The sequence below is a fragment of the Chlorocebus sabaeus genome, chromosome 8, assembly GCF_047675955.1.
Source record: "Chlorocebus sabaeus isolate Y175 chromosome 8, mChlSab1.0.hap1, whole genome shotgun sequence".
Lineage (NCBI taxonomy): Eukaryota > Metazoa > Chordata > Mammalia > Primates > Cercopithecidae > Chlorocebus > Chlorocebus sabaeus.
The window spans coordinates 76258253-76277693 of record NC_132911.1 but is presented as its reverse complement, the minus strand read 5'-3'; the positions used below and the strand labels follow the sequence as shown (position 1 = coordinate 76277693).

At 41.4% G+C, this 19441-nt stretch overlaps 1 protein-coding gene and 2 long non-coding RNA genes across 4 annotated transcripts in view; 1 reads left to right on the top strand and 2 right to left on the bottom strand.

Moving 5' to 3' along the window:
• Positions 1-5548, bottom strand: part of LOC140712317 (uncharacterized) — an 87744-nt gene extending 82196 nt beyond the window's left edge. The window contains exons 1-2 of the long non-coding RNA XR_012093848.1: positions 5474-5548; positions 4615-4721 (exon numbers count right to left, since the gene is read on the bottom strand). This is a non-coding gene — a long non-coding RNA (uncharacterized lncRNA). The remainder of the gene's footprint in view (positions 1-4614; positions 4722-5473) is intronic.
• The window catches only part of TRAM1 (translocation associated membrane protein 1), a 392129-nt gene that overhangs the window by 181331 nt on the left and 191357 nt on the right, over positions 1-19441 (bottom strand). The gene's annotated exons all lie outside the window — the stretch shown is intronic.
• On the top strand, positions 5671-18527 carry LOC140712316 (uncharacterized). Of its 2 annotated transcripts, none has more exons than XR_012093846.1 (3): positions 5671-5854; positions 14030-14211; positions 18235-18527. It is a non-coding gene; the product is annotated as an uncharacterized lncRNA (long non-coding RNA). The 2 variants fall into 2 exon arrangements; XR_012093847.1 differs by having other exon boundaries at positions 5671-5866.

Here is a 19441-nt window from a genome sequence, read left to right as displayed (position 1 = left end):
CATTAGGACTGATGGGTCCTGGGGCTCAAACTCCCGGCTCCAGTGGCCCAAACTGCATTATTGCTCACGAGTCCCAGGTGATTCTGGAAATTGAAGGAAGGAGGGTGGACCCCATTTTGAACACTGGAGCCAGCCTCTCTTCTTGTCTCTATCGAGGCCTCCCTTCTTCTTGTAGTACAACTGTGATAGGCATCTTAAGAAAGATTTAACCCAATGTTTTTCTCAACCCCTTTGTTGTAACTGGGGAGACCTATTATTCACACATGCCTTCCTAATCATGCCTGAAAGTCCCATTCCTTTATTAGGTAGAGACATTTTAGCTCACATGGGAGCAAGCATCCTTATAGCCTGAGAACAAACTCTTTGTTTCCCGCTGGTGGAAGCTGATATTAATCCAGAAGTGTGGGTAACTCAAGGAAGAATAGGTTGAGCTCTAACTACTAAGAGTCTGAATCCACGTTAAGGATTACACTTCTTTTCCTAACCAGAGATAATGTCCCCTAAAGCCAGAGGCTAGGAAAGGGCTAGAAGCCATTATTAATAACCTTAATTGCCAGGCTTCCTCAAACCCTGTAACAGCCCCTGCAACATCCCAATATTAGGATTACAAAAACCCAGTGGGGAATGGAGACTAGTTCAGGACCTCTGACTCATTAATGAGGCCATAATTCTAATTCATCTGATGGTCCCTAGTCCTTATACCTTGCTGACTCAAATACCTGAGGGAACTAAATGGTTCATGGTCCTAGATCTAAAGGATTCCTTTTTCTGTATTCCATTACATCATGACTCTCACTATCTGTTTGCTTTCAAAGATCCCTCTGGCCAAAACACCCAGTTAGCATGGATGGTGCCACCTCAGGGATTTCAAGACAGTCCTCATTTGTTTGGACAGTCACTATCAAAGGACCTCTCTGTGTTTTCCCATCCTCAGGTCAGGGTCTTGCAATATGTAGATGACCTTCTGTTCTGTGACCCCACTGAGGAAGCTTCTCCAGAAGGCACTGAAGCTCTTCTTAATTTCTTACGTGACAGAATGTAAGGTTTCAAACTCCAAGGCCCAGCTTTGCCAAACCTCAGTAAAGTACCTGGGTTTAGAGTTGTCTGAAGGACCAGAGCATTAGGGTAAGAAAGAATTAAGCCCATTTTCAACCTCCCCCTCCCTAAACCCTCAAGCAAATAAGAGAATTTTGGAGCATTACAGGATTTTGCAGACTATGGATACCTGGGTATGGTGAAATAGGCATTCAATCTTTTATATCACCTCAAAAAAGAAACTCAAGTGGCTAAAAGCCATTTCCTAACCTGGGAACCTGAGTCTCAAAAGGCCTTTAGCCAGCTAAAACAAGCTTTACTTAAGGCACCAGCCATCAGCCTCCCCGTAGGAGGACCTTCAATCTTTATGAATCAGAAAAGAAGGAAATGGTATTTGAAGTTTTAACTCAAGTTTGAGGACCAGCTCAACAGCCAGTGGGCTACTTGAGCAAGAAACTTGATTTGGTGGCTAAAGGATGGCAAGCATGCCTCTGAGCAATTGCTGGAGTGGTCCTGCTGGTACCAGAGGCCACCATATTAACCCTGGGAAATGTCTTAACTGTTTATACCCCAGATGATGTAGTGGGATTGCTGTCTTCTGTGGGAAGCCTTTGGCTGACAGACAAATGGCTGCTTAAACATCAGGCTCTCCTCTTAGAGGGGTCATCAGTTCACTAAAAAACTTTTCTTGCTTAAACCCAGCCACTTTCCTCCCCGATGAAATGGGAACCTGAACATGACTGCGAATGAGTCATGGTACAAACCTATGAAGTCAGAGAGGACATTAGGGAAACTCCCCTAGAAACTCCAGACTGGAACCTCTTTACAGATGGAAGTTCCTTTGTGGAACAAGAGATCTATAAGGCAGGACATGAAGTAGTCATTTTGAATGATGTTATTGAATGTGCACCTCTCTCTCCAGGCACAAGCACTCAACTAGCTGAACTGATAGCTCTTACAAAAGCACTTGAATTAAGCAAGGGAAATGTAACTATGTAACTAACATTTACACTGACTTCAAATATGCTTTCTTAGTTCTTCATGCTCATGCTGCCATTTAGAAAAAAAGACACTTTCTTATGACTAATGGATCTCCTATAAAATACTACCAGGAAATTTACCAATTATTATCTTCAGTTTTCCATCCACAAGAGGTAGCAGTGATGTATTCTAAGGGTCATGAGAAGGGAACAGATGAAATAGCCAAAGGAAACAAGTTAGCTAATCAGGCAGCCAAGTCAGCGGCAAGAAAGCTTCAGGGCCTCAACACACAAAGCCCCTCGAATTTGTGACGGCTTCATAAAAGAAATTAAGCCCCAGTACTCCCTTGCAGAGGTAGAATTCACTATCTGTCGAGGGTACAATTTCTAACCCTCTGGATGTCTACAGTCATAGGATGGCAAGCTCTACTTGCCCACCTTCAACCAGTGGAAATTCCTTAAGATCCTAAACCAAGCTTTTCACTTGGGAAAGGATAAAACTTATCAATGTGCCCAGAGATTGTTTTCAGGAGTTAATTTATTAAAAACAGTAAAACAGGTTGTTAATGCTGGTGAAGTCTGTCTTAAAAATAATCCCCTCAACAGGTGGCTCCTTCCTCTCAAACACAAAAGATGGGAAGCTATCGAGGGGAGGACTGGCAGATAGACTTCACCCATATGCCAAAGAGGAAGGGCATCCAGTATCTCCTGGTGTGGGTAGATACTTTCACTAACTGGGTAGAAGCATTTCCATGCTGTACAGAAAAGGCCTCTAAGGTAATAAAAATGTTATTTAATGAAATAATTCCCTGCTTTCGTCTACCTAAGTACCTACAAAGTGACAATGGCCCCTCATTAAAGGCAGCTATCACACGAAGGGTCTCAAAGTCACTAGGCATACATTCCGGCTGGGTGTGGTGGCTTATGCCTATATCCCAGCACTTTCCCAGCACTTTGGGAGGCAAAGGCGGGTGGATCATGAGGTCAGGAGTTCAAAACCAGCCTGACCAATATGGTGAAACCCCGTCTCTACTAAAAATACAAAAATTAGCCAGGCATGATGGTGCATGCCTGTAGTCCCAGCTACTTGGGAGGCTGAGGCAGTAGAATCGCTTGAACCCAGGAGGTGGAGGTTGCAGTGAGCCAAGATCACACCACTGCACGCCAGCCTGGAATGAGACTCCATCTCAAAACAAAACAAAACAAAACAAAAACAAACAAACAAACAAAAAACCATTCCATTTAAAATAGCTTAAAATACTTAACAATACATTTAACAAAAATATGTATGAACTGTACATGGAAAACTACAAAACACTACCAAGAGAATCAAGATAGATCTATATAAATCGAAAATATGCCATGTATGTATCAGAAGACTTAATATTTTAAAAATGACCCTTCTCACCCAATGGACCTATAGACTCAATGCAACAGACATACCCAGAAATAATGCAACAGACATACCCAGAAATAATGCTTCATCAGCCATCAAGGCATCCTTCAATCTAGTCAAGTTGACACCTAATATTAACCATCATACTACCCATCGGACAAGGGATTAATAATCTGAATATATAAATCAAGACCATATGGTATTGGCTTAAATATAGGGATATTGATCAATAGAAGAAGATAGGGGTCTAGAAAGAAACATCTCTCTCTCTCTCTCTCTCTCTCTGTGTATATATATATATATATATATATATAAACATTCAGTTCTATAATACTAACCATCCATATTTTTCAGTGTTAAAGCTGGAGAAGACAAATTTAAAAGAATACATGCTTTGGGGATGTAAATAGGGTACAGAAGCAAGAATGCAGAAAGCATCATTCTGTGCTGGCAGCTGACCCCAGGGGATGTTACAAAGGAGGGGTGCTGTTGACCTGGAGCCACTTTTCTCCTAGCCTTCTCCTCCACCCTCCATTGCTGGAGTTCCCTGCAGCACCTCCCTCCCTGGTCTCTAAGGGCCAACAGAGCCATCTGATGACATGCCTTCTGCCCCAGCTTCCAAAATGACCACTTTGAACAACCTCTTTATTCCCTTTTTGCCTTAGTGACCCTTTTCAGCTAAGTGTTGTGGGAAAAGCAATTGATCAAAGTAATCAATGATAAAGAATAAAAAGTCATCATACTCCTATGAGGTATTTCCATTTTAAAGCGTGAACCCGGTGTATGGAAAATGTCAGGTAGACAGCGGTGGTTCAATGAGAGTTATTCTCTTTACCCATCCCTCTGATTCTTTTCTTTACTGGTTTCTCCAAATGCATTACCTCCTTCAACTAAATCATAGCAAGCTGTGCAACTGATTCCTATTCTGTACACCCTGAACAAAGATCCTGGTGGGGAAAGTGTGAGAGGGTGAAGTCGAACACCTGTATCCTCTAGCAAGCCATACTCATGGACTCATGATGTGGTTAAGTTCAATATAATCCTTCCAAGAAATTCCACTTCAGGGGTGGAATTGATGGCAACCTGCCATATCCATTGGAAGATTTGGGGGGAACCTTTCATGGTTCCTTAACATGGTCATGCCCACTCTGCCTGGCCCTAAACTCAGCCCACCATAGCCCCTAGGTCAGACAGTTCACAAACCGTTACTGAGTGCACCTCTATGCCAGGTCCTGGATCCACGGGAGCCTTGTGCTAAGTGCTGGATATGAGCAGGAGAATACGACAATCCAGGGCCTTCAGGAAGCAGTCTGTCAAAGCAAAAGACTGTCAAAGCTACGTTCTGTCCTGTGCAAGGTATAATCAGCCTTAGAAAGAAGGTTTCTTGCTTTCTAGCCTTGTAAACTTGAACTTACTGGCAACAGTTTCAGAGGTTCCCTTGTCTGTACATAAAAGTAGAACCAGCCTCTTCGATTGAGAGGGAACACCTTTTATTCTACACAATTGACACGTATGCAGAGCAGACCTATGAAGGTAAGTCTCTCAAACAAAGCTGGGGGCAAACAAACATACCAGTCAGCAGTGGCTTACCTTTAACCTAACTTTTTTATTAACCACCTTTAAACACCAGAGCATGACGGGATCAATATTATTATCCACAGGAAATGGGACCTGAGATTCATGAGGACTTAGTCTGGTCCCTCAAACCAGTGCTAGCGTTTAGCTGTTCTCCCAAATGTTTGAAATGAGAAGTTTTGCTAAAAACCTTATTTCCTTATCAGAGAGGCCCCCAGAAGGAGGTGCACATGGAGGGAAACACAGGTCCATAGAATTTTAGTTGGAAAAAAATCCTGAAAACTAAAAAAACTTTCCAATGTACCTTGTCATTCTCTCGTCCTCTCTTTACACACACACACCGTTGGGGGTGGGGGGGCGGCAGGGCGAGGCAAGGGGGCTCTTAGTGTGTTTATTATAACAAATCCGCTGCATCCACACCGAACTGACAGGCTTGACTCTGGGAGTGCGCTGCTGCAGCTCCAAGACAGCGGGAAGGGCGACTCACTTTGCTCCGGAAAGGGCGAATCCCCGGCAGACGCGGCACCGCCGCCCTCTTTGCGAAAGAGGTCTGCGTTTCTACCTCCTCTCCAGGCCCCGCCTGCTTCCTGCACTGTAAGTAGCGCGGGCCTGAGAACTTCCAGAAGTTCTCCAGGGCTCCTGCGGAACGAGTTTTTCGCTGCCTGTGAGCTGCAGCGCCGGAGCTCTCCGGCTCGCGCGGACGCCAGCGCCTGGCCGGGTGACAGCGCTGTCTCGCCCCAGGTGCCGGCGCTGCACTAGGTGGAGTCAATGAAGCGCAGCCCGAGGAAGATGCGGCGCCCTGGAGAAAAGAAGGAGCCCCTGGGCTATTGTCTATGAGGTTGTGCCCTACGTTGCGGAGGACTGCAAGGTATCGCTTAAGGTACCCTGGGGACTCGAGGGTCGGGACGGTTTCTGAAGTCTGGTCGGGGTCGGCTCTAGGTTTCCTTGCGAGCAGCCCTTGGTTTGGAGAAAGCGTGGAGTGGCCAGGGGTTTGCAGGCTTTGGCGGGGTGTTCACAGTCCTAGAGGAGACCCCGCTAATGACGCCCCCACACAGCGCCTGCTTTATTTTGCTTGTCTGCCCAATCTGTTCTTGTTCCTGGACGACTGTAGTCCGGGGAAACCTACTCAAAAAGTATCTATCATTTGGCACAAGATCGGGCAGCTGCCTAAAATCAGGATAATTTGGAATGTGTGTCGTTTCACTTGAACTTTTTTATAGATTTTGTTTAGAACCAAAGAACCCAATAGCTGTGTCTGGTTGTTGTCGGATAGCTATTTAAGAGTTTTAGGGGTTGAGAAGGCTTCTGGTCTGAGTGAAACAGAGAAAGCAGAGAAAATGTCCCCTGTAAAATGCAGGCAGGACTGGCGAATTCCTTCTTCAGGGGGTGCGGGCGTCAGGAAATGCTGTGGAGGAGGTGACCTTTTGAAGATGGATGAGTGGCCTGAGGCTCTAGGATAGTTACTTGTTTCTTATGCAGTTCTTGGGCCCTAAAGGCAGCACTAGCTACTACCTGATGGTGTAGTCTGAGGGATAAAGGCTGTTTGGTGCTCAGAGTCCACCACTGGATTTCATCAGATTGTCAGCAGGAAAAAGGGGCTCTTTTAAAATGTTGAGACAACATTAAAAAGACTCTTCAAACCCTCCTCACAAATCTCTTTCAACAGTGGAATCATGTTAACAGTTTCTTAGGTATTTTCCAGGTTAAAAAAAATGCTTACACGAAAACGCACATATTAATAGTTTTTTTTTATTTGCAAAAGTATGAACACAGATTTCCACTATTTTACTCACAAAATATATTTTGGAATACACCAAAATATAAATCAGCACTTGGAAATTTACCAGTTTTTACCAGCTTCATAATATTCCACTGTGTCGGTAATTGGTGGGTTCTTGGTCTTACTGACTTCAAGAATAAAGCCGGACCCTCGCAGTGAGTGTTACAGTTCTTAAAGATGGTGTGTCTGGAGTTTGTTCCTTGGGATGTGTCTAGAGCTTCTTCTTTCTGGTGGGTTCATGGTCTGGCTGTCAGGAGTGAAGCTGCAGACCCTCATGGTGTTACAGCTCTTAAAGGCAGTGCGTCTGGAGTTGTTCCTTCTTCCCCATGGGTTTGTGGTGTTGGAGGCTTCAGGAGTGAAGCTGCAGACCTTTGCGGTGGGTGTTACAGCTCTTAAAGGCAGGGTGGACCCAAACAGTGAGTAGCAGCAATATTTATTGTAAAGGGCTAAACAATAAAGCTTCCACAGTGTTGTTCAAACCCAAGCAGGTTGCTGCTCGTTGGCGCCAGTAGCCAACAATCAGCAGAGCTGATTGGTCTATTTTACAGAGAGCTGATTGGTCCACTTTACAGAGAGCCAACTGGCCCATTTTGACAGAGTGCTGATTGGTGCCTTTACAATCCTTTAGCTAGACAGAGTGCTAGACAAAAGAGTTCTCCAAGTCCCCACTAGGTTAGCTAGATACAGAGTACTGATTGGTGTATTTACAAACCTTTAGCTAGACACAGGGTGCTGATTGGTGTATTTACAATCCCTTAGCTAGACATAAAAATTTTCCAAGTCTCCACTAGACTCAGGAGCCCAGCAGGCTTCACCTAGTGGATCCCGCACGGGGGCTGCAGGCAGAGCTGCCTGCCAGTCCCAAGCCTCACCTGCACTCCTCAGCCCTTGGGTGGTCAATGGGACTGGGCGCCAGGGAGCAGGGGGCGGTGCCTGTGGGGGAGGCTCGGGCTGCACAGGAGCCCACAGCCACTGAGGTAGGGGGAGGCTTGGGCATGGCGGGCTGCAGGTCTGGAGCCCTGCCCCTAGGGGAGGCAGCTGAGGTCCAGTGAAAATTCAAGCACAGCACTGGTGGGCCAGCACTGCCAGGGGACCCGGTGCACCCTCTGCAGCTGCTGGCCCAGGTGCTAAGCCCCTCACTGCCGGGCTGGCGGCGCAGGTCGGCTGCTCTGAGTGCAGGCCCTGGAGCCCACGCCCACCCGGAACTCCCGCTGGCCTATGAGCACTGAGTGCAGCCTCGGTTCCCACCCGCGCCTCTCCCTCCACACCTCCCGAGCAAGCAGAGGGAGCCGGCTCTGGCCTCGGACAGCCCAGAGAGGGGCTCCCACAGTGCAGTGGGGGGCTGAAGGGCTCTTCAAGCCCTGCTGCTAGACTGGATGCCGAGGCCGAGGAGGTGCCAAGAGTGAGGGCTGCTAGCACATTGTCACCTCTTACCATTGTATTAATAGATCATGATTTATTTAACCAGTCTTGCACTGATGGACACTCAAGCTGCTTTGTGTTTGCTTTGTTTTGCTATTATGCACCTGACTGAGTGTGTCTGTCAGTGTAGACGTGGCTTCTCTGTCTGTCTTTCCATTGGTACTTTTGCGGGACTGTCTGTATGTTAAAGTCCTAGCAGGGTCAAGAGGTACATACAACCTTAAATTTGGTAGAAATTGTCAAATTCCTCTCTAAATAGGTCGCACAAGTTGGCACTGTTGCCAGTTGTGTGTGTGAATCAGGCATGCATGTGTAGTAAATCACACACACCAAGCAGCCAGGCCTCCCAAGGTGAGTCTGTTGGCACGTCCACCGTGACCACAGACACTTTTTGTCCTTCTTAATATTAGCAAGGTAACCGTGGCCTTGTGGCTTACTCCAGAAAACTGAGTCATGAATAGATTTCACCCTCTAGGATAGTATCTTTACAATCAATATGGGACAGTAAGAAATTTTAAATTTCTAGTATCACCCATGTGGTTTCCTTCCTTCCTCCCTCCCTCCGTCCCTCTCTCTCTCTCTTTCTTCTTCTTTTTTTTTTTCTCACACTGTCTGCCAAGCTGGAGTGCAGTGGCGTGATCTCAGCTCACTGCAACCTCTGCCTCCTGGGATCAAGCAATTCTCCTGCCTCTCAGCCTCCTGAGTAGCTGGGACTACAGGTGCACACCACCATGCCTGGCTAATTTTTGTATTTTTAGTAGAGAAGGGGTTTCAACATGTTGGCCAGGTTGGTCTCGATCTCTTGACCTCATGATCCACCTGCCTCAGCCTCTCAAAGTGCTGAGATTACAGGTGTGGGCCACCATACCTGGCCTGTGGTTTCATTTTCTAGAGATATTTGCTGAGGAATTTCTCAGCATCAAGTCTCAAAATTATTTTTCTTCATGTTTCTAATTGTCCTTATTTAGATTTACTGCCTAAGTAGAACCACTTATGCTATTGAAGGCTTTTTTTTTTTTTTTTTGCTGAGACAAAGTCTCACTCTATTGCCCAGGCTGCAGTGCCGTGGCACAATCTCAGCTCACTGCAAGTTCCGCCTCCCGGGTTCACACCATCTTCCTGCCTCAGCCTCTCGAGTAGCTGGGACTGCAGGCGCCGGACACCACGCCCTGCTAATTTTTTGTATTTTTAGTAGAGACGGGGTTTCACCATGTTTGCCAGGATGGTCTCAATCCCCTGACCTTGTGATCCGCCCACCTCAGCCTCCCAAAGTGCTGAGATTACAAGCGTGAGTCACTGAGCCTGGACTATTTAAGGCTTTTTATTTATTTATTTTTATTCTAGTTTGTAGATTGAGGGATTTATATATTTTATTTCATTAACTGTGGTACTTTCAGACCATCTTGTAAAAATCTCACTGGTTGTACTCATTACAAAGAAACATATATAATACTGTAAAGGGCTTTTTGAACCCTAGAGGGTTTTTGGTGGTTTCCTAATTTAAAAGAAAAGCTGTATAACATATTTTCTCCAGCGCATACACAGTATCTCAGGAACACTAACAAAACTGAAGGATCACAGAAAACTTACAAGATGAGAAATGTGGGAAAAGACCATTGGACTGTTGCTTTTAGCTTTTTCCAGTTATTTTCTTTCAAGACAGTGAATACTTTAGCATTTGACCTTCCAATTGTTATCTCTCACCTTAGTTTCCAACCTTTTGGCCACATTGCTGTTTATATGTATTTCATTAAAGCAACCTAAAACAGATATATATGATATTTCTGTTTTAAGGAGTTTAGTCAGAATTAGCTTACCTAAAAGTGATCTAGTCTATTATGTTCTGAATCTAATCACATAGTTCAGAATCATAAGGAATTTGAAGTGACTCTGTGACAACATGAAACTACATTAAATGAATATATAACTTGTCTAAATGACATCCTTGGCTTACTTTCAGAACTTTAAGAAATCTTTTCAAAGCTTGACAATATGTCAGGTAGTGACTGAGAAGATCTAGTACATCTGATATGCTCATGTAAAGTATTCAGATGCTGTTTTGTCATTGTGAATTCAATAGTGCCTTGTGAGCATCTGAACCCAGTGCTCCTTCTCAAGAGTGTGGAATTGGGTTTATGCTGACAGCACATCGCTGAACAGACATCCTAAACTGCTCTTTCTGGCACTAGGGAGTGGGCAGCACAATCCCTTTATTACCCAAATCGCGTATCAAATTCAAGTGCCAGAACACTTCCAAATAGATTTAGATCAATATTTTCTTTGAAAGCATGAGATATGGAGACTATCCTATTTCTACAATAATCCCGTTTTACGTTTATTACTGAATATTCGTAAATTTGGAAGTGGTTGGATGCTCATTGTCATATCCTGTAGTCACTAAAGCCATATGTAGCTTATATAGAATTCTTTTTTATAAGTTAAAAAGTAACATATCTCAGTTTAAGAGACTACCGTAGAAAAGTGATTTGTTAAGTACTGTTCTGTGATTCTAGAAGCAAAATCCAAAGTTCAAAAATTTAAGAAATTAAGTTTTATTTATTCCAGTTTGACATGTACTGAATAAATCCTCATAACCTAAATCATTTCTTAGCTATATTAAGATACATTAAATACTTTAATACATCATTTTAATTGATAGCTTTTCTCTTCAGTAGTGAGAAATGCTCTAGTTATCCTTAAAATAACAAACTAGAGTTTGAACACATATATTATCGTGGTATACGTGACTAGTTATGGTCAATGGTAGAATTAAAGCAAGTATCTAATTCATTTGTTTGGGGAAGATTTCTACATTTCCTTGGCAACAAAGAAGAAGGCCTTTATTTCTAAGCATATATGAGTTTATGGTCAAAAAATAGAAACATTTATTTCATATACTGAACAATTTAGGGGCATTTTTTCATACCTTCTTTGTATCTGTAAATATTTTGTGTATTTCAAGAAAAACTTTTACTTTATTATAAGCACAATAAAGAGTGTTGGATAATAAATTATTTAAGGCTATAAAATGATTAACTTTTAGTCATAAGTTTTGCATATGTTTGTTTGTTGTAATGGTGTTTAAATACCTCTAGGTGGATTTTGTAGGAAATGCATATGGATTACAAAACTTTAAGAAACAAAAGATACTAAACAATTGTGATGACATGAATGCCTTACCTTCGCAATATGCTGTAGGAAAAGGTGAATTTGAGTGGATGGAGATGTTCCCTGAAGATTTCCTTCCTGGAGGTAACAAAACATTACAATGCATCTTCTAGAAATCCTTCAAGCCATTCAATTCACTGGAAAGAGTGGAACAAAGTGATTCTTAAAGGTTATTAGTTTCAATTATAAAGAGCTTGTATATTTCACTTAGAAATGTGGATTTTCCTACACACCAGCACTCCTCAACTTCTTCTACTGAAATATAGCAAAGCATAGTGCAGAGACCTAGGACACCCCACAACAAGCACAGACTTTATTTGAATTTTTTAGATAGATTGTAAAAATGTATATATATTTATATACTCTTCTATTCATTCCATTGAGGTTATTAACCTCTTTCCATTGAGGTTATTCTACACCTAAATTATTATCATTGAAGAAAATCGACACTTCAAGAAGGTGTAATATCCCCCCACAGTAATGTTTTCCAGAACCAGCCTTGTACACTCTGCCTTGTTTAAGCAGTTCAACTGTAGGCAATGAGGGAGATGCCACAGAGATGGAGGCAGTGAGGTGGTGTGATAAGACTTGTACTATATAAGATAATTCCGCCAATATTGTAGAAGATGGATTAGAAGTGGAAACCAAGCTAAAAAGCTATTTTGATAGTAAACAGAGGATAAGAGTTCACCAGGGTTGTGAGGCTACAATAAGGAGACAGGGAGAGGTTCAAGAGATAATGGAGTGTAAAGTTAATAGTACCTAACAGCAGAGTAAATGGGAAAAGAAAGGGGCAGGGAGTTGGAACTAACTTTGAAATTCTTAAATTTAGGAGATTAGGCTAATAATATAAACATCCCCCAAAAGGAAGAATATGAGAAAACAAAGGAAGTGAGTGCCAAGGTGTGAGATTTGGTCACTGTGAGTTTGAAAGGCCCAGGGGACATCCACTTGGAAATATCCAGCAGGCATTATCTACAATCTTCTACAATATCTGGAAATATCCAGAAATGTAGAATGAAAGGGGCTGCCCTACAGGAGCATGATTGCATAGGAAGTCGACGAGATAGTGGAAATGCATGAAAATACTTTAGGGGATCACAAAATTGCTAGTTAAGGTCGCTAAGAGTAGAGTACAAACATCAAGAGAAATGGCAGAGGAAAAGCCAGAAAAAGATGAAGATAGTGATGGATAAAAGATTGATGATACTCAAGTCATGGGCGAAATTACTGGGACAGAAGTGTTAGAAGGAGCTCTTACCACAAAGAGATCCTAGTAGGAAGGAGATCACGATAAAGCCCCTACGTTAGAAGGCCCCAGTGACCTCTGTAAAAATGATTTCTGAAAAGTGATGAGGATAAAAGCAAAATTCAAGTTACTTAATTAGTGAATGGGAGTTTGTAAATATAGATCCCTGTTTAAGTTTGGTGCCAAATGGAATGATGAATGGAGTGATTCTTCTTGATCAGACAGAACAGTCAAGAGATGTGTGTATGTGTGGGTGTGCCCATGCATGTGTGTGTGTGTGTGTGTGCCCATGCATGTGTGTGTGTGCCCCTGCGTGTGTGTGTGTGTGTTTTTAAGAATGAAGCACTCAGATGAATGAAAGGAAATAGTGGAGAGATGTATTTTAAAAAGGAGAGAAACAGGAAACATGGCTATATGGTTCCAAGTACCACAGATGGTCCCCAAATCATATTTATGAGAGAATACTTTTTCTCCCTTCCTGGACATAAAGATACACTGCCACTAATTTACAAGGTTGATATAGCAGACAGCCATGTCCATTTCAGAATAGCTATAGGACTTTGCACAATGAAAGGACGTATTATTTATATGCTAAGCTCACAGGGTACATAGTGCCATATATCATATTGTAACAATTTGTGGAAACCAGGTGTGGCATCAGGGGCTCAAGCTTGAATTCTAGTTTTGTGGTTTGTCAGTGGTGTGTTTTTTTTCTTATTAACATTTTCAGAGCCATTCCTACAGGCCAGGCACTCTGCTGTGATCTTTAAAGACATGATTTAATACTGTTGTCCCAGTAACACTACAACATTGCAAGGTCTTTCTCTCTCTCTCTCTCTCTCTCTCTCTGTCTCTCTGTGTGTGTATTTTTTATGAATTTTGTTTATGAATTTTGAATATGAGAAAGCTGAGGTTCAGAGAGGCATGGTAACTTTCATACCTCCATAGTGGCTCTGTGATGTTAGCAAGACTTTTAACCTCTCTAGACCTCAGCATCTTCCTCCGTCTGAACATTTGTCATGGTGATGCCCGGCAGGCTGCTGGGGCTTGAATGAAATAATGGTCACGTGAACTTTGTAGAGTGCCCAGTATATAGTTCTTTCTTTTACATAATCTCAATATTTTATCACAATACCCAAACTCATATAGATAAAAACATGTAGCAATAGGAGGATCTTTTTCTTATAAATGCTACCGATAGAAATTTAACTCACTTGATAAAGTCAGTACCATGCTTCTATATATTCTCATTAGGTGCCCATTAAATGTTTCATGAGAATTGAAGCTATGTTTTTAGTTACCATAGAAAAGATGCAGCTGATGTCAGCTGCACTTTGGCACTGAGTTTGGAGTGGATAGGCACTCAGGAGGTGTTGAATACAGTCCAAGCAAAATCTAATCCATATTTTGGTTTCTTTTTCTAGTACTGAATGCAATTATTATGGATGATTATGGAAATAGCCTTCTGCACTGTGCTGTAGAAAAAAACCAAATCGAAAGCATTAAGTTTCTTCTCAGCAGAGGAGCAAACCCAAACCTCCAAAACTTTAACATGATGGCGCCCTTTCACTTAGCTGTGCAGGGCACGCACAACGAGGTGATGAAGGTAAGGCTACTGGCCGGCTCCAATGGGCCTGACTGGTGGCGCAGGTGCTGGGACCCAGATCCAGCTCTCTCTGTCTGAACCAGGATGAGCACCTTCTAAGCTTCCAGGTCAAACAATATATAATAATTACATTTGCTCTACTTCTCACCAACTAATGATGATAATGATGATTAGTTCTAACTTTATTGAATAGTTCTTGTTTACCAAGCACTTTTTAAGAACTTTGTGTGTATTTGTTTATTAAATTCTCATCTAAATAAGCCCTCTATGAAGAAAGATCTAATAAAATACTAGGATTCTCATTTCATAGCTGAGTATGCTGAGGTGCCAAAAGAATTTGAATAGCTTGCCTAATGGTACATCACAAGTAAAACTGCAAGACTAAGGAATTTTGTTTTCGTCTTTATGTTTTCAAGTTTAGGCTTTATCACTTTTACCTGACCAATTTAATGACAAAAGAGGAAGGTAATGAGAGCCTCAATGAAAGCAGAAAACGTAATTATGATTTGCTGTTTTAGTTAGCGTGTATGGCCTGTTGAAAAGATTAGTTCGCTGCAGACACGACAGTACCATTGGGAGACATCGTATTGGTTTTCAAGGTTTAAGAGTAAGCTTAGTCAAGTAGAGGAAATCCTGGAAAATTGCTAAAGGATAAGAATTAGGCCTTGGCTTTTAAACTACGTCTCAAAGTCTGTCAGACGCACTAAAATACAAACATGCTTAACTGATGAAGAATGGAGTTTACACATGGATCATGTTCCAGAAGACTATTTGGAACTTATAATAAATTTTCTTGTAGAAATATTATTGTGAATGATGATTTGGCTATTGTGGTAAGTCACAAGAAAACCAACTTCTCTATAAATCACCAAAGAGATGCATGAGTTTCCGGCTCCCTTTAGCCCAAAGACCTTTCTCTCAGCCTTCTGAGACCTTGACTCTTTACATTTGACCTGAAAGGTATGAGAGGAGCCACTTTCTGCTTTCCTACTGTACCTTGTATATGGCTCTATCAAAATTCTTAACACATTATATTGGAATCAAATATTCATGTGCTTTTTTTTGCCCACTGGATAATTATCCTTGAAGGAGGGCTGTGTCTTGTTAATCCAAATATCTCGTATTCCTCAGCACTGTGGTGGCAAATGATGAATGAATGAGTAAATGGAAGTTCTGGCTGACTGAGAAGGGGTGAGCTGAACTCTCAGTACCTATGAGATAGGTCAGGATGGCTCCCTGAAGAGGTTACTAGAAAGTCCTCTGGAAACAAGCTGTTTTGTTGTTGTTGTTGTTGTTGTTGTTTTATTAAATATCTGCATTATTCATGAGCTAAGTGCTGTTTCCATATCATCCGGGTTGGGCCACTAGTGACTGCAGGGAATCCCACAGAGAAGTCACATATTTCCTCATGGATCTCTTGCTCCCTCTGAAGGCTCTTTTCAAGAACACATGCCTATTAACTCAATTAATATTGGCTCTGAAAATGTGGTTTGGGAACTGAAGGCAGATAACTATTGAATGACTATTGTTAATTAGAAAGCAGAAATCTCCAGACCAACAAATACAGACAGGTAGGTATCACATAGAAATAGAAAATAAAGCTCCTAACTGATTCATAAATTCAGTGATGGACATAAAACAAATTTTTCTGATGACACCAGAACAAGCAGAAAAGTTGAGTTCTAAGTAAAATTGACTCCCCGCTACTTGGTCTTACCAACCATAGCTATGTGTAAAAATATTTTCAGACTCCTCTGGCTCACTGGAGATGACAGGAATAAAAGGAGGAGAAGGTGTTTTGGAATGTCTCCCCTCATGCTTGCAAACAGCAATCCTCTCTACCTGCCTCTCCCAGTTATGCCCATGTTCCAGCCTGTACCCCCCCAGCCCCTGCCAGTTTAGAAGCTGCTCTATGGACTGCTCCACTGACCTTCCCTCAGACCTTCCTCTGCTGCCTATAATAGTTGTAAAGCAAAAAAACTGTCATCCACACATCACTTCAAGTTCTTGCACAATAATTTATGGTATGCATAATATTCCCTGGGACACATTGGCCTGGGGATTAGGGGGTGGTTTTGTCTCTCAGTGGCCTGCAGGCCTTAGTCCTTGGGGCTTTACTTCCAAGTATCCAGTTGTTTGACCCTTCCATGAGGCTTTCCAGATTCTCATCAAAGGGACCTGTGAAGGGCTCACCTCCAAACCTTCCAGACTTGCCTGGTCATGACTGAATTTGAAGTAGCTGCACAGTTTAGTTGCTCTCTCTGGGATCCCTGCCACATGTAATTTAACACAGCTTTTTGAAAGATTGTGCTTTTGGTGGCACAGTAATAACAGCCTAATAAATGCTACACATTTATGGTCTGTGATTCTAAGAGGGCAAAGAGAGAAAAGCCTCTTCTTTAGTAAGTTATTTTCCGTATGAATCTAGAGCTTCTTAAGAACAGAATGCAAAGGTGCCTAAAGTTCATGGAAGGAACCTTGTGTTCTCATTTCCCTTTAATTCATCCATCATTTTCCCACATATTTTTATGTACTAAAATCTCAGTTTAATTTGCATTTATGAGCAGAGCTAATTAGTAAAACTAATTCATTTACTGACACTCACATGGGGCATGTTCTACTAACAAGAGGCTCTGGTAAAAAGTTTTTAAACTTTGTTAAAGAAGTCAATGTTTTTGAGAAACAGCTTATTTAATAAATTCTTTTAACATTAATTATAAGGACATGCCATTGTTTATCATAGTCTTTCTGCAAGAGAAAAAGCCTCTAGTAGGCCAGTTTAAAGATTTTATAAGATATTTAGATGAGATAATTTTATTACATTGAATATTAAAGACTTGTCAAAGATCTATAGATACTTGGGCAAAAATCAGCTGACCATCAACCAGATGAGGCAGTAACAGGTCTTAAGTGAAATTTCATCAGAAAAATTACTTGACCATTTTATCAGGATGCTAATTTCTTCTCTCTCTTTCTCTCTCTTCCCCTTCCTTCCTTCCACCCTCTCTCCTTCTCTCCCTTTCTCTCTCTTTTCCTTCCTTCCTTCCTTCCTTCCTTCCTTCCTTCCGCCCTCTCTCCTTCTCTCTCTCTCTTTTTTTTTTTCTCGCACTGTCTCCCAGGCTGGAGTGCAGTGGCATGATCTCAGCTCACTGCAACCTCTGCCTCCTGGGTTCAAACGATTCTCCTGCCTCAGCCTCCCAAGTACCTGGGACTACAGGCTTGTGCCATCAAGCCCAGCTAATTTTTGTATTTTTAGTATAGATGGGGTTTCATCATGTTGGCCAGGCTGGTCTCGAACACCTGACCCCAAGTGATCCATCTGCCTCAACCTCCGAAAGTACTGAGATTACAGGCAGGAACCACTGTGCTGGGCCAGGATGCTAATTTCTTACATTGTAGAAAAAGTTTCCATTCCAGACCAAGTTTGAATTAATTGAGTTAAGCCATACCAAAGTGTTATGCAAAACTCTGTTTTGTTTACTAAAGAGAATAGAGTTTCCATTGACACTTCCTAGGATGCTTGCAATCTAGGTAAAAGAAAAATTTTACCTAGACTAGAAGGGGAAAAGAAACCATTTCCTTCCTGCCTCCCTCCCTCCTTTCTGTCTCTCTTACTTTCTTCCTTCTTCCCTTCCTGACTCTCCTTCACTGCTAATACATTCTAAATGGCTCCATAAATTTATTTTTCTGAAAATATTAGTTAACATAGCTTCACTAATACAAGTCGGAAGTATTAAGTGAAGCTATGATAACTAGTATCTACAATTCTTACTCTATTTACAATGCCACAACTCATTATCACCTTAATTGTTGTGATATTGAAATCATGGTTATTTCATCTATTTGAGAAATTTACTTAGTACCCACAGTGTGCAGAATGTTGTGCTAGATTGTGTGGGAGAAGGATGAAAAAAGAGAAATAGACATGGTCCCTGGCATCTGAGAATTTAAAATCTAGTGGAAGACAAGTACTTTATTTGGAAATTTGTAAAATTTTGACAATTATTCTTCACTTTTGTGTAGGTCTTGCTTGAGCATAGAAGGACTGATGTTAATTTGGAAGGAGAAAATGGAAACACAGCTGTGATGATCACATGCACCAAAAATAATAGTGAAGCACTGCAGATTTTGGTTTGTATATTTTTAATATCTTTCTGCTTTATCTTTTTATGAATACAACATGGATTATTATTTACAAAAGCTGTTAAGTTTTTCTCCTTAGAAAAACATAAAATAGAGAAACTATGTCAAAAAAAAATTGTTCTATGTGTTTTTGTATATGCACTCCCTGCCTCAAGTGGATCTGAGATTGCTTATAGAAGACTAATAGTAAAGCAGTAATGAAAACTATGAGAAATTCAAAGTGAAAAAAAAATATAGGCAGGAAAAATTAAGATGAAACTGGTGATTAGGATAGAATGCAAAATACAAAGTATAATGGCCTGTATGTTATAAAGATGGTTCGTGCATTCGATTCTGAGCTTCTGAATTGTCAAAGGAAAGATGAATATAGTCAGTTCCAGACTTATCGGGCCTGTAAAATAAAAGGCAAAGGAAACACAGCCACTCCTGAAGACCTGAAGAAATTATTGCCATGTGTTCCCCAAAACAGTGCTATATGTTTTCCTTATGAACATATGTAAGATATAAAATGTATCATTCTCTCAGTTTAGTATTTTTTTCCATGTTATTAAATCACTCTTGTCTACCTTAGTTATTAAACTCCTGGAGTTTCCCACCATGTTGTGTAGCTACACCCAATTGCATGTGATATCACATCATCCCTGTCCTTTCAAAAAATAACAGATTATCTTAAATGAATTTCAGATTAATTTGTGTGTCTTAAGTTTTCATAACACTTAAGAGTACTGAACCTCCAAATGTGGCCATCACGGTTGCAGAGGTATATAGGCCTTGTAGTTTTCTGTAAGGTGTATTACCAAAGTATTCTGCAGCTACTACTAGTAGATCATCTGCCCACCCTCCCACTTTAGCCACAGAGACCTTGCTATGGTTTGAATTTTTATGTCCCATCCAATATATAAATATATATATATATATATATACACACACACTATATATATAGAGTATTATTTTGAGTTTGTTTTTATTTACACTGATATTATACTAAGGTGCTTTTTTTTTTTTTACTTCTGTTATACTTCTCACTTATTATATTTTTTACTCATTTGTGTTTCTTACTGCTTTTCACTGGACATGATGTTTACAA